The sequence below is a fragment of the Oreochromis niloticus genome, linkage group LG20, assembly GCF_001858045.2.
Source record: "Oreochromis niloticus isolate F11D_XX linkage group LG20, O_niloticus_UMD_NMBU, whole genome shotgun sequence".
Classification (NCBI taxonomy): Eukaryota; Metazoa; Chordata; class Actinopteri; order Cichliformes; family Cichlidae; genus Oreochromis; species Oreochromis niloticus.
Window position 1 is genome coordinate 31,454,334 of NC_031984.2, and position 13,770 is coordinate 31,468,103.

Here is a 13,770-nt window from a genome sequence, read left to right on the forward strand (position 1 = left end):
TTTTTGGGTTTTCCTTATTATCGGTATCTAATGTAAGAAAAAGGCTCATGCGATAGTTCTTCACATTGTTTCATTTGCTGATGGCTGCAAAGTAAGCTGCAGGTAGTAAAAATAAAAACTTGCTTAATAATTGATAACTTCAGTATAAGAACTGAACATCTCTGGATCAAAAGGAAGCGCCTATTGAAATCCTTTGAATACCACACACTGCAGGACTTTATTTTTGACTGTCAGATGAGTAGAGACAGAAGAGATGAGCAGCTGAAATTAAAATAATAAATCAGCCTAATGACCAATGTGTCTGTCCACAGTTAGGATCAGTTATGGCTTCCCAGTCTTGGTATCTCTGGTAAAGTGATCTGACGAATAAAGCTAGTTTTTTTTTCTCTTCGTACTGTTACAGTACATCATACTTCTGCTAGACAGACTATTTCACTATATTTCAGAGGTCAGAGGTCAAAAGCAAATAAACTTGAAATCCTTCCCTCTTACAAAGCAGGTGCGCATGTTGCTCTTTTAGCACTCGTCTCACTGAACATGTGTACATGAGCCCGAACGTTAAAGTGGTTATGAAGTTATAAAACAGCAAGAATCACAATCTATGATTCACATCCTCTGTGGATATTTTTAGAAACTGCTGTGATGTGAGATAAATCCAAACATGCTGCTTTTTTCTTTTTTCTCGTGAGTTGTGATGAGATGCCTCTTTAACACAGAACAACATTCACAGTTAGTATATTCAACCAAACAGTGACACTCTTCAACTTACCGCTATATACTGGCATAAATGTTTTAACTCTGTTCAAATTTCCATGCTATAATGGTAAATGGCCTTTATTTGTATAGCGCTTTACTTAGTCCCTAAGGACCCCAAAGCGCTTTACACTACATTCAGTCATTCACACACTGGTGATGGCAAGCTACATTGTAGCCACAGCTGCCCTGGAGTGCACTGACAGAGGCGAGGCTGCTGGACACTGGCGCCACCGGGCCCCTCTGACCACCACCAGTAGGCAACGGGTGAAGTGTCTTGCCCAAGGACACAACGACCAAGACTGTCAGAGCCGGGGCTCGAACCGGCAACCTTCCGATTACAAGATGAACTGCCACGATAATGCAAAGGGGGAACGCGAAGCACATGTGAAACCACCCAGGATTTATTTTCAGTCGTCCTTTACTCACATGCAGTGGTTCTTAAGCTGGGTTCGATCGAACCCTAGGGGTTCGGTGAGTCAGTCTCAGGGATTTTGGCAGAGCCTCTGGCGTGACATGCACGACACCATTTTGTGCACCAGTAAAAAGCATATCTATGTCTTGAATTTGAAAAAAATCATATTTTATTTTTCACTAAAGAGGGGTTCAGTGAAAGCGCATATGAAACTGGTGGGGTTCGGTACCTCCAGCAAGGTTAAGAACCACTGCTCACATGTAACACACAGCAGGAAAGACTTCTGATATCTGACAAAGGATTTCTCCAAAGGTCTTGATGCATTCTCAATCATCCAGGAAAATAAATCTCCAAAAGTTGAATCTGTTCATCTGGACGTAGCGTTTTGTGGGAGAAACGTTTCGTCACTCATCCAAGTGACGTCTTCAGTCTCAGCTGACTGCAGGTTTCCCCAAACCTTATAAACAGTACATTTGCATAATGACTGAAACCAGCCCACTGAAGGAACAATGGGCTGTGAGGTCAGTTCCTTAATCATAATTATGCAGATTCCCATGACCATTGATCAACAATCACTGACCAAAACCCACTGATCAAAGAACACTGATCAATGGCCATGAGTACCATTCACAGAGAGTTGGGGAATGGCTGCAATCACAGCATTGTAAGATGGCGAAAGATGTACCCTTAGGCCCCCTCCTCGATTCAGAGATGGTCTTTCCCTTTTCACGTAAATGGCCTCCTTGACTCCGCGCTCAAACCAGCGTTCTTCCCTGTCCAGGATGTGTACATCCTCATCGTTGAAAGAGTGTCCACTGGCCTGTAGGTGTAAATAAACTGCAGAGTCCTGGCCTGATGAGGTAGCTCTTCTGTGTTGTGCCATCCGCTTCGCCAGAGGTTGTTTGGTTTCCCCGATGTATAAATCCTGGCAATCCTCCTGGCATTTAACAGCGTACACTATGTTACTCTGTTTGTGTCGGGGGATCCGATCCTTGGGGTGGACCAGTTTTTGGCGCAGCGTATTTTGGGGTTTAAAAGCCACAGAGACCCGGTGTTTAGAAAAAATGCGTCTCAACTGTTCCGATACTCCTGACACATATGGGATCACTACAGGTTTTCGCCTGGGCAGCGGTTGTCCTTCTCTCCTGGATCGGCTGGAGCTTTCTTTAGGTGCCTTCCCAGCTTTGACAAAAGTCCAGCTGGGATAACCACAAAGGCGTACTTTGGTGGCTGTGAGAATGAGGGCATGACATCTGGGATAGCTGAGGACGCCGTGAAAAAGACCGGTGTCGGTTGATGCTGGGCAATCCTTCAAAAGCAAACAGCAAATGCCACTGCAAAGAAGCAGAGGTTTTCCTTAAAGTGATCCCTCATTTCAGTCCCAGTCAAAAGCCCAGCAGCAGTATTTTGAACAAACTTCAAGAGAGGCAAAAATGACTAAAAACACCCACACTGCAAACAATACAGGTAACCAGTACAGATATCTAATTTAAAAAATCTGATTAATCTGACATCATTAAGTCTTCATAAGCCCGGGCATATTTGCTCATTTATAAATTTCCTGTTTTTTCACTATTGACTGGTTACTTGTGTGTTTTTTACAATAGATCTGTAAAAAATGTTTATTGATTTTATAATTAGTCTGGGCAAACTTTATTTTGTCTGCCATTTTACACACTGATTTCTGACATTTTAAGCCCAACAGTCATGTTAACAGATTTCTTTCATTAAACAGAGGAGCATTTCTTCATTCCGTGGAAAAACTGAGTAACATATTGTTTAAACTGCACTTCTTTTTTTTACATTAAAATATCTCAAGGATTAAATGTGTAGTTAAACTTATTTACACTGACAGAAAAGGACAGAAGGGTCCAGCAGAGTGACCGTATGAGCTTGACATCTCTGTACTAAAGAAAAACTGAATCCGTATACAGACCTTCAGATTACTTTAGTCGCTACAAAATCAAGAAAAGATTAATCAAACCATCAGAGGCAAGTGAGAAGAGGAAATAATTCACAAAGGCAGAAGCACAATCAATAAGCAACTGCTTATAGCACTTTCTCCCTGACCCTTAAGATTAGATATATGGGGTCCTAGTAGCCCCTAGAGGCTGCTGAGAGGCAGAGAGGCCAGTAATGAGGAGGAGTGAGTCATAATAAGCAAAATAAAGAAAGTGAGAGGTACAGACCCCATGTGGGGGTTAAAAAAAACCCCAGATGAAACCAGAATTTTACTCGCTGCATACAGAATGGCTCTGGGGTTGAGTGTCAAAGAGATTTTCCCATCATGTGTCTCTTCAGAGATCGATTCATCTGAGGAGAGTTATGCCATCTACATTACAATCAGGCTGGAAGACAGTCTGCCCGCCACAGACAGATGTCAGTGATCAAGCAACTCAAAGACTCAGGATGCAGGACAGTGCGCCGTCCGTTCACCGCCGTCCCTCATGCTACACATTAAACAACACATCTGTCACTTTAAATGCTATAAACAAACGCCACCGCAGTTTGTGTGTGCAGTGTGTGCAAGTCAACATTCCCAGTGTGAATGTAAGCTTTCTCAGTCGTAAAGCGGCTCAGCCCCCGTGCCAACTTTTGCCATGCCTCCTTGAGAAAAGCTTGTATCAAAGTCAGTGTGTCTGGTGGCAGCAATCGCGCAAAGGGATCAAACAGCAATCAGTTTCCATGAGCTTATGTATCCCCGTGCCTCTAGCAAACTTGAAATAATACCCTCACAAAGCAATCACACAGTGACCTGCTTCCCTCCAGTCTGAGTCAGTGCTTCAGGCAAATGTGAAAGAGGAAGCAATCATAGCAAACAGTCACACAGCTAGGTCTCTGCTGAGCTGGGCTCTCTTAATGCTGAACCAATACTTTAGGCCATTAGTGGAACTATTTAATTAAACTTTCCACCACCTTTTTAATTGCTCCCAGCATCAATATGCCTGCAATAAACTGACAACAGCATGTTGTTTAATCATGCCAGTCTGACAGTTATCTGATTACCATGCCAATATGTAGGTCCACAACACAGAAACAGCCAGGAACAAGAATGTAATGTTATAATGTTCAGTGTTGTTTCTGTAAATCTGGAGTAAAGTGTTAATATCTTTGTGCTTTTCCTGCAATGAAATCAGGAAATGCTAACATGGCTAAATGGCTGTGTTCAGCTACTTACTATATGTACACTATGCTAAAGATTGTGTGCAGAGAGAATAACCAGAGCAGCCACTGTCTAAAGAATAAAAATGGTTTAGAGAGGTGGTCACAGGGAAGCAGGGCACCATGCAGCAAGGGTCAGCTGGAGTCATACCATGAAGGTAATGGTTATTTTGTACTGACAGCTTCAGATGTTTTCCTCACAAGCAGGCAAACACACACTTTGCTGCATGCTGTGCAAATAGTTTTTTACCCATCATTGAGGAGTCGGGGGGTCTGGCTGCACAGAAGCCCATGAGCTAATAGATCCATTTCTAATTTGATTTATGAGTACAATAAAAATAAATTCTAATGAGTTTGTTATCACATTTGCCACTTTCAAGTCTTATTTGATACAACATAGACAGTTGCTACATCCATCATTTATATACAGGTCATCGTTTGGGGGCCTAAAAGCTACTACAGTCGTCCCTCGCTATGACGCGGTTCACCATTCGCGGCCTCACTGTTTCGCAGATTTTTTTCCCTGGTTTTTTTTTTGTTTGTTTGGTTGGTTTTTTTGTTGGTTTTTTTACAGCGCATTGTGTTCTGTGCCCTGATTGGCTGTAGACCATTGTCATCAATCTCCTGCCGTGTCTCCTGTACAGTACAGAATGCGTCCAGCTTGTCAAATTTACATAAACCTCCGATCACTACCAGTGTGACTCTGAAGTGCTGTACTGTGTGTTTGTAAGTTTTCTCCCCAACAAACACAACAATGTCGATGAACGGCAACCGCGGGTGCCTTTGGTTTCATTCTATAATACTGGACTTATTTTTCAAAGGTTTGAACTTTGAGGGTGTTTAAACAAGACAGAAGTGTGAAAGTGTTCATGACTGTCTGAGAAAAGTGTATAAAGTGTGTAGTGAGGGGTTTTACAGCCTTAAAACATCTATAGTAATTGTAAAAAATAAAGTTGGCTACTTCACGGATTTCACATATCGCGGGTTATTTTTAAAACCTAACTCCCGCGATAAACGGGGGACCACTGTACTGGCTGTAAATACATCTCATCTAACAAACTTCTTTCTTGTCTGCTTTGACCTACTGAGTTTGTTTGCTTGGCACTGCATGGCAAGGCCTATTGAGCTTGTAAGAGAAACACTTCTAAAAACTCTGAAGAGTCAAAATTAAGTTTTTCTTTCTAAAATTGCCTCTGTGCCAAGTGAGCTTCTTATTCCAAGTGAAACTGAAGCAGGACCTTTAATAGCATGCTCTAATAACAAATAGCATGCATCACTGAGTTTTATTCCTTTGTTTTTATTTATAGATCTACATTTGTTTTGCCTTTTATTAGAGTTTATTTAAAACCTAATTGCATTTTTTTAATGTTTCAATTAAAGAATGTGAACTGTTCTTCACAAACCTCGTTAAAAACAGACTAGTTTGAGTATTTACTCACATTAGAAAAATCATTCTCAGAGACAATTTATAGATACCGTGTTGTTATCTGTATGTTGTCCAAAGATTAAAAATATTGAGAAATGATTCTGCCTAATCCAAGCAAACAATTTGCTGGGAATGAGTCATGATTCCTAAATTTGCCTGTGCTTGTTTTTCTAAATCCAATGCTGTTACTGTTACTGTTTCCATTGCTGTGGTTGGAAACAAAGCATTGGTTTTATCCCCAGAGACCCTATAATGGATTTTCAATGCATCAATGGGACATAAAACAACTATGTGCTAAAATGTTTCCCAGAACTCCTCTGTTCCCGTCCATTTGTATTATCATGATGGCACCAGCACCACCTCAGTTGCAACAGGTCAGTGAGCCTAATGAGCTGAATCATGTAAACAATAAAATGCAATTATACAACAAGGCAGCTGCTTTTCATACAAAAAACACAATCATGCACACGAACCTGTTTGTTTGAGCTACAATCTATTTTTAAGGGACTCTATTTATTCCACTGTGAGCTGCGCTAATAAACATACAGACACCTACTATACTGACCAGCCACAAAAATCATTTTTTTTCTCTTTGTCACTCATCTTATCATGAATGTTTCAACTTACTCCATGTTTTGCTGGGTTAAATTAAATAAAGACTGATCAACCTATAAGCTAAATATGAAGCTTTAGCTGCAAGCTAGCTTTGCCTGAACCTGTACAGCTCTCTAAAAGCTTTGGTATAAATGGCAAATGACCTGTATTTGTATAGCGCCTTACTAGTCCCTAAGGACCCCAAAGCGCTTTACATATCCAGACATCCACCCATTCACACACACTGGGGATGGCAAGCTACATTGTAGCCACAGCCACCCTGGGGCGCACTGATAGAGGCGAGGCTGCCGGACACTGGCGTCACCGGGCCCTCTGACCACCATCAGTAGGCAACGGGTGAAGTGTCTTGCCCAAGGACACAACGACCGAGACTGTCCAAGCCAGGGCTCAAACCAGCAACCTTCCGATTACAAGGCAAACTCCCAACTCTTGAGCCACGATCGCCTGATCGCCACCATCGTATAAGTAATTTAAATCCCTAAATGTGTCCATAGTAATAGCCTTTTTTAAATTAAAACTACTAAAAACACATTGTCTAAACAGGTATAATCGTTCATCAAGCTAATAGTGGTCACGTAATAGTGAAAACATCCTAGCAGAGTAGCTGGAAGCAGGGAAAAAGCAGGCCTTGCTTTGTTCAAAGGTTAAAGGCAAAACCTCCAAGCATGACCTTTAAAGGGGGATCATTATTCACCTTGCCAGCTCCAGTTTTTTATACTAGAGCTCTACTACAGTTGCTTTACATGAATAACATTCCCAAATTATCCATATTTATCTTAAACTGCTCCTCAGCTAATCTCCTAGTAAGCAAAACTTTAATGTGTGGGATAAACAGAAAGCTTAAACAGCTTCTGTGCTCACAAATAGATATGTGAGCTTGATTTGAGAGTCTTGGGGCAATTTCACATAGAAGGCACTGCACACTGAAACCCATGCTGAGGTGTGATGTGAAATGGAGAATGACAGGAAGTAGTTGCATACGCCGATCAGGCACAACATTATGGCTGGATATAAGGTAAGTAACACATACACACCTGGCCATCCACATGATGTAAAAGAAAACATGATCGATCAGAGCAGGACAACTTCTTTCACTGCACCGTGGTCTAGTTCTGATGCTCACGTTCCCATTGGTTATTCTTTTGGAACTGCTGACAGGGGTCAGCATGGGCAGCCTGACTGGCCTGCAGCTATGCAGCCGCATACACAATAAACTGTGATGCGCTGTGTATTCTGACACCTGTTTATCAGAACCACAGTTCTTCAGCAATCTGTGCTACAGTAGTTGATCTGTTGGATCGGACCACACGGGCCAACCATCACTGAGCCCTGGCCGTCTATGACCCTGTCGCTGGTTCACCACTGTTCCTTCCTACAGCCACTTTTGTTAGATACTCACTGCAGACTGGAAACATTTTTCCCTCAAGAGCCATCACAGTTTTGCTGCTCAGATCCTTACACTTGCCCATTTTTCCTGCTTTTAACTCATCAACTTCGAGGACAAAATGTTCACCTACTCCCTAATATATCCCACCCACTAACAGGTGCCATGATGAAGACATAATCAGCGTTTTTCACTCCAATAGTGGTCATGATTTATGACTGATCAGTGGATATGCAAGGGCCCCTTGGTATCCTGTCCCTGTGACATCCTACAGATCCAAGAGTAGAAAAAAACTGTCTGACAGCGATTGTTTAGATGAGTCTGACGTCCGTCCTTTTGACTCACAGGGATTACTTACCATACACTGACCTCATTATTTAGAGCTTGATTATGTGAGCATTCAAGGATTCGATAAGTGTTCCCTTTAATATTCACTAGCCACATTTGTTACATACAAAATCTAACATGTAAAAATGAAAGTTGTAATTTAACCAGGGCTAATTTACAAGTGCATTTCTTGGCTAAGAGCGGTGGGGAAGTGCTGCTGTAACTGTAATGAGTCAGCTTGAGTATCTAACACAGTTTATCAGTTCATAAATAGGAATTAGTACATTTTCAAACACGTCGTACGAAGGAAACATACTCCCTGATTTAAATGTGGCCTCTGTCCCTTCAAAGTTGTCTTTTTTGTGCAGTGATGAAACCCCTCAGTGGTCTCTTCAACATTTTGATCTCTGCCTGAAACTCCTGTTCTGAACAATTTAAGGTTTGCATTTGTGATTCTACTCGATCCCTCCCACTGTGCCAACACACCAAAGAAAAAGCACAGAGTTCAGCTCATTTTCACCAATTTTCCCTCTCAGATGCTTCAGGATGTTAGAAGTGTTTGACCCTCAGGGAACAAATTTATGATGCAAGCATGTTAATGTCAAAAGAAAATTACAAGCATGCTCTAGGTCACACTCTGAGCCTGATGTGTCTACTTCATGTTTGGAGACTGCAGGCTACTCCGTGGGAAACTGCTGTTTGGTTTGAAATCCAACGCTCATCGCTGGTGATGATTCTGGACATTCAAGCATAGCAGGAACGCTGTGAGCACTGTATGACTGCAAGAGCTGACAACCTTGAAGGGAATAACAGCTCAATTCATGGGAGCATTTGCTCAAGTATTTGATCATGTCTCATAAAACAGAAATGTTAATAAATGTAGAAAATGCTTTGATTTTCTTTCATCAAATAATACACTATGTCAGAAAGTTTTTTAAAAACACTTGACTTGTTTTTCTGTTGCCTGTTTAAGCCGCTAAACAGCTTATTTCCTCTGCCAACGCTTTTTTTATTGCTTTCTCTTTATACCTCCCTCTGATACCATCCAGGTCTAGAAGTCCCCATCATTAACAGGCCGGATCACCAAACTGTCCGCTGTAAGCAGCCCGCTTAATCCTCTGATGGGAATATTGGCTACCTTCCACAATCATCTCTCGGGTTAATGTCTGTCGCAGGCTGGTGTGTGTGTGCGTGCGTGCGTGTGTGTGTGTGTGTGTGTGTGTGTGTGTGTGAGCCAGGATATTTGTCACACACAAGCGACACTACTTAAATCTGAAGAAACTTTGTACTGTACGCTCACACTCTGCCTGTGTCCTGCAGGGTAGAGGTGCCTCATTAGCCAAACAGGCATAAAACACTGCATGTCCAAATGAAGGTGTTTTATGCTGCATGCATACTAAACACGGTTACATAAGTAGCAACAATCAGTGTGACCCTTACAGCATCCATTTGTTTAGGCATGTAAATGTCATCTATACATCTGGTCAACGATCCCACTGAAAGCCCGCATGCTCTTAAATCAGACTTTGTCCTTTTAGGATAAATGTAACAAAGTACCTCATCAACAAATCCCAGCTCAGAAGAGTTTTACTTTCAAACGTACATAACACCACAGTACAGTATCTTACAGTTGCAAAAAACATCTTAGTTTTTTGCAACTGTTTTTGCACCAGTCTCTGTTTGTCTCGACCAAAAATATTGTGGTGTGCAGTTAAATTTGTGCTAAAATACTGATTCCTGCTGCTGTGTACTAAAATCCTGTCCAGTGATGAGAAACTAACTGGTTTATTTAACACCTAAAGGCAGGAGGAGTTTTCTTTTAAAGAAGTAACCAATGCTCCCCATATGTAGACTTTAGTTAGCCAGGTCACCTAAGAATAATAATACCCACCGTGGAACATTTTTGTATAATTATGGCATTTTTGTCATTTAACAGGCAACAGTCCCCTTGCTTTTACTTTGAAAGGTCAGTCTCTACTAACGAGCTAGCTGACAGGCTGACCTGGTGCTTTTGTGGCAGTTATCATTCAGCTGTCTCTCCAGAGAGTCTGTCCTCTCACGGTCAGACAGATTCTGACTCCATCATGTTGTAATGCAGCTGTCAATCATAGTTCTTGTTCTGCTCTTGAACTCTAAGCAGTGGATTTATTATTATATAGTATACAGAACATTATCATATATTAGTTAATATTATAACATAATGTAGACTAGAGATCTGCTGCAGTGAGCTGGCAGACTAATTAAATCAGAATTAAAGCAAAAATTCAATCACATAAGTCACATGACTGTTTCCACCCTGACCGTGGGTCTGCCAGAGGTCTTTTTGTGTTAAAAGAGAGTTCTTCCTCTCCACCATTGCCAGGCGCTCACACACAGGGGATTGTTTGATCGCTGAAATATTGTAGTCTTCAACTTTAAAGGTACAGTGTGTTAAATCTCACCACTAGATAAATCAGTCAGTAAATTGCAGATTGCATTTAAAATGGCCTGTATTTATATTTTTCTGGTCCCTAAGGACCCCAAAGCGCTTTACATATCCAGTTATTCATCCATTCACGCACACATTCACACACTGGGGATGGCAAGCTACGTTGTAGCCACAGCCACCCTGGGGCGCACTGACAGAGGCGAGGCTGCCGGACACTGGCGCCACTGGGCCCTCTGACCACCACCAGTAGGCAACGGGTGAAGTGTCTTGCCCAAGGACACAACGACCGAGACTGTCCGAGCCGGGGCTCGAACCGGTAACCTTCCGATTACAAGGCAAACTCCCAACTCTTGAGCCACGATGCTGAAATCTGTTCTCCAGTTACAGAGGCCAACAGCTCTGGCCATCACTCATCTGTAGTCAGGGTTTGCTGTCAGTCCCACGTTCACCTCAGCTGTCAGTAGTGGGTGTCCGTGTCTATTTACTCTGGAGGGGTCTGTAAAACTTTATGAAGTGGATCTAACAAGTCGTACTACATATATGGCCACTTTCTAGCCACATTCATAAAATGCTGTTAGGGGTTATGGTGATGTCCATCGAGATGGCAGGACAACATGGTGGCTTCCACTAACCGGCACCATCTCCTGTGTATTTTTATTTAATTTATTCTACATTTATGAGAACATATCTATTTGTATATCTATGAGCACAATATTTTTTTCTATTAAATAGCCTTTAAATATAAAGCACCTTAAGGTGGCTGTTGTTGTCAAGAAGTGCTTTATAAGTAAAATTGAATTAAACTTGATCTTGGTTATGCTTCTTCGATTAACCATAAAAGTGTCTCGAATTTAGTTATTTTTTATCCCACTATCGCACATCTCCATCACAATATGAATGTGAGTACAACAAAGGATACGCATGGATTATCCACAAGTCTGTGCAATCACACAGCTGATTAACGATGCGCCAGGTTACCGCTGACTGTTCTCAGATGATGCTCTCACAAATGACAGCTTCTACTCCCAAAATCCAACCATCACAGGCAACAAATAAGCGGTAATTTAAGAATAAGAGCCATGCTGCTTTCACTAAATCACCATGGAATGACTAGAAAATATTGGTATAAGAGAAAAATGGTAGAAGATTTACATAAAAAGCAGAGACAGCAGGGAAAACAGGCTGAACAGATGCAAAATGTTGTCGCTCGCCCTGGGAAGCCGCTCTGTCGAAAATCATCTTCCGTTTTCATCATGCGGAGACTCGCTGGCAGGACTGTCTCCTCTTGTGGGCTCTGACCCGCAGCTTGAACTTTAGAATAAAATTATCTGGAAAGTGGGTGACTCGATTGTTTATGCAGCACGAGTGGAAGGAAAGACTTGTAAATAAACGAATGAGAGAAAGTAAACTACTTTTGCTCCTGCAGACAAAACTGATGCTAATTACAATTATGAGGCAAAATCAATTTGCAGCTTTTATGTCTTTTAGAAGGAAAGGTCAGGCATTCAAATTCATCCATTTATATCTAACTAGCTCCTGTGCCAGCTGATTTAATCCATGAATAATTCCATCCTCAGAAAGTCCATTTGTCCTTGTCCCTCACTCTTTCTGTACAGCTGTACAACCTGCAGCCTCCCTGATTGGAGGTGGCATTTTGCTGGCACAATGAGCGCTGCCACTGCACTACGTGTCTCTGCTGGATCCAGCAAGACAGGCCCAGACGCTGCATGTCAGCTGTAATCCTCATTATGCTAATGAGCTTAGGAGCTATCATCACAGGTCAGATGGGAAAAGTAGCCCTAGCAGAGAGAGCGAGAGAGGAGATAATGGGAGTGGTGGAAGGTGCTGAACAAGTTGGAGTGTGTCAGAGAAACAACCTCTTTAACAGAGCAGCCGGCAACGGTAGGAGGGACAGCTTTAAACTCCTGGGATGCTGCTCGGGAAAGGAAGCGAGAATGGAAGATGCGGACGCAGAGGGATGTCTGCTTGTACCTGAAAGCATACAATCAGCTGTCTAGACACAAAGAAGAAAGTTGAAGTAAAAACGGCCAAACTCGGAGCCCTCCTGTAACCGACGGACACATCCAGATGTTGGTCAGCGCAGCAGATGGGACCCGCTGGTCTACAGCAGACGCATCTGGATGGCTTTCCCCGGCAACCTCTAGCCCAAATCCCTCAATATGTCCTAAAAATATCACGCAGCACATTAAAAGCTTTGCACTCTATCTGACAAGCACGACACAACCACTTTCCACAATTCCCTGATATCATCTGCCGCCCAAACTTGCAAAAAGCAGCTCGTGACGGCCACATAACAACTGACCAGACATCAGAGTGCATGGATTCTTTTTGGACATGGCGTCCAAACAGATTTCTGATTGTTGCCTTTGCTTGATCCTCGCCCACCATCTTATCGCTCTAACCGCATCATCAGAATGTGGAGTGTTTGAGAGCGCCCGAGCCCACTCGCGTGCCCACTGATGGCTCCGCAACGCCCAGAGACGAGAAGGTCTCGTACTAGCGGAGCCCATGTGCGCAGAGGTGAAGCGCTGCACTGCGCCAGCCTGCCAAATCTGCACTTCCTTCGCGGTGCCAAAGGCAACAAAGTCCACACGTCCACCCGTGTGACATTTGATCACATGGACTAAACGTCTAAAAGGGTGGAAAGTTTTGTTGGCAACAGTCCTTACCTCCTCCTTGTGTGAGTCACCGGTGCGTCGGAGCTCACCGGGGCAGCTCCGCGTAAACGTTTGGACACCCGCAGAGGACAGCGGCGGAAGCGCCGTGCACCTGTTCAGTGAGAGAATCCAGCGAGACCAGCAGTTACCTCCGTCCTCCTCACACACACTGACTCAACATTTCTCCCGACTCCTGCCTGCTCCGCCTGTCCCTCGCCTCCGGTCTCCTCCCCTCACTCACTCACTCACTCACTCACCAGCGCGCATATACGCAGTCTCGAAAAGACCTCGTCCCCCCACCCCCCGTTGCCAGCTGTGACTCTTCACCATCCTCAAGTGAAAACACCCAACTCATCGCCACTTTATTTAATTAATTAATTTATTTTTAAACTCGGTGCCTGCGTCGCTGTTTCTCGGCTGAGCCGCCGCGCAGAGCCAGCACCAGGTAACTCCAGACTCACCTGAAAGGAGGGATGGCGCGTCTGTAAGTGAAGCTGCTCCACAAGCTGCACTGCTGCCCCCGCGTGGACTGAGGGAACTCTCGACATCAGCTTAAAATCGGCAAAATACGTCAGAGTGGAA

General features: G+C 43.2%; 1 protein-coding gene across 3 annotated transcripts in view; it reads right to left on the bottom strand.

The window, feature by feature from the left end:
* klhdc8b (kelch domain containing 8B) overlaps window positions 1–13,447 on the bottom strand; it is a 226,527-nt gene extending 213,080 nt beyond the window's left edge. For all 3 annotated transcript variants that reach the window (XM_005477951.4, XM_019350175.2, XM_025901802.1), the window contains exon 1: window positions 13,201–13,447. The gene's annotated coding sequence lies outside the window, so the exon portion shown is untranslated. The remainder of the gene's footprint in view (window positions 1–13,200) is intronic.
* Window positions 13,448–13,770: the final 323 nt, after the last annotated feature.